A 1,839-nucleotide genomic window follows, 5' to 3' on the forward strand; every position below is an offset into this window, starting at 1 on the left:
AAGCAGCCATGACACCAGGCAGGAGACTCTGCGTTGGAGGGGAGAGAAGGAAGCCCTCCCTCCTTCTTGTTTTCTGAGAGGAAGCTGCTCTGTTGCATCAGAGAAGACAAAGATTGTACATGGAGACTGTTCTTTTTCTTTTTCATTCATGCATTCATTGACTCGTGACTGCAGCCTGCAGATGATGGGGCAGAAGAGGTGGGGGTGGGGTGAGGGGACAGGGAATGAAAGAGGGAAGTCCTAAATCTCAGCAGTTCAGGGGGGAAAAGGAGAGACGTCACTGAATCAGAGGACATGAAGCCATTTTACGCAGAGCGTGCTGACGTGACCGAGCTACAGCAAGAGAGTGGAGGGCTTATCTGTGTAGAGCAGTGCTAGGATTTGTTGCATTAGGTCTAAGTGTTGTCTATAACTCAAAGGGGACATTTGTTAGCCTGAGGAAAACAGGTTTTCTACAATGCTTTCTTGCATAATTTTATTCAAAGTCACACAAATTTAGCAGAAGATAATTTTTTATTTGTTTTAGCTACATGCACTGACAAAACTGGATGTATTTGTCACTTCTTTTGCCTGCTTGTTTTCTAAACTACTACGCTCTATTACTGGTCATGTAAAGAGCTCAGGTCCAGCCCGGGGCTGAAGCTGGACTGGTCCAAAGTGGTAAAGTGTCCGAGGGAAAAGCAGAAAGTGAAGTGAAATGTCAGTGATGGCTTCCTTCCATCTTTTCTGCAGCTGTAGGAGGAAATGAAGCCTTGGAAATGGATGCAAACATTTTCCTCCAGATGTCCCAACTTCCAACAAACTGTGTGTGTGTATAAAGGCAGAGTTGGAAAAGACTGTGGTCCTTTATTTGGACCATCCAGCCCAGCAGGAAGTCGTCTTTTAATCCCCACCACATTAGTTTATGCTTTAATTTCAAACACTGAGACAAAATACAAACAGTTTAATAACAAGAGGAAGGTTCAGGTGACCCTAAACTATTGGCACATGCGTAGCTTAGCTATATAGCTTAACGGTGACCGTTTGATTATGACAGCAGCAGTGGGGGGGGGGAGTGTTGCAGGAGATAAGAAACAGAGCTCGGCCTGTTTATCAAACTGCAGCATGTGCAGGATGGATGTTGCAGCTTGTATCCGCTGCCCTTCAGCTGCAGCTGATGCTAAGGTGTGATGCAGCAGGAAGTCGAATGAGGACGTCACTGTGTGGCCGCCCTGCCCCCGTGCACGTCCACCTCTGGGTGCCGTGGCAACGTGAGGGACGTGCCGGGTGGGGGAGGCCTCTCTATGCTGCCGGGTGAAGGGTGTTATACAGATGCAGCTTCCTCATTCAGCTCGCGGCACCCCTCCTCCCCTGGTTTTCTCACTCCCCTGCTGCCGGAGGAGACGCCCTCCTCCCATCCCCTTCCTCTCCTTTTCATCCACAGCTCAGCCAATCAGAGTGCTCGGTGGGGGCAGGGCATAGCAGAACCACCATTCCTGTGCAGAGCTGCTGCATCTCCCCAGGGCTAACGGGGAGCTAGCAGCACAGAGGGAGGAGACACGGTCAAACCCAGCCTCTGTGTGTGTTCAAGTGGGTGTGCGTGTGTGTGTGTGAGTGTGAGTGTGTGTGTCTGTAGCAGACTAGCAGGCACGGCCACTGCTGCACTCTTGTTTCAGACTTTTTCCTTTTAACCTTGCTTAGCCACAGTGCTCGCTCAGGCCTCCTTCTTCCTCCACAGCAGGATAAAGAGGGATCAACGTGGAGGGGGGAGCAAAAAGAAACTGACGGCAGCCTTCCTTTCCCTCCTTCACTCTCTAAATACCTTACAGGCGCTGACAACCTGGTGCACGAGCAGGCAGG

Source organism: Mastacembelus armatus, chromosome 1, assembly GCF_900324485.2.
Source record: "Mastacembelus armatus chromosome 1, fMasArm1.2, whole genome shotgun sequence".
Classification (NCBI taxonomy): domain Eukaryota; kingdom Metazoa; phylum Chordata; class Actinopteri; order Synbranchiformes; family Mastacembelidae; genus Mastacembelus; species Mastacembelus armatus.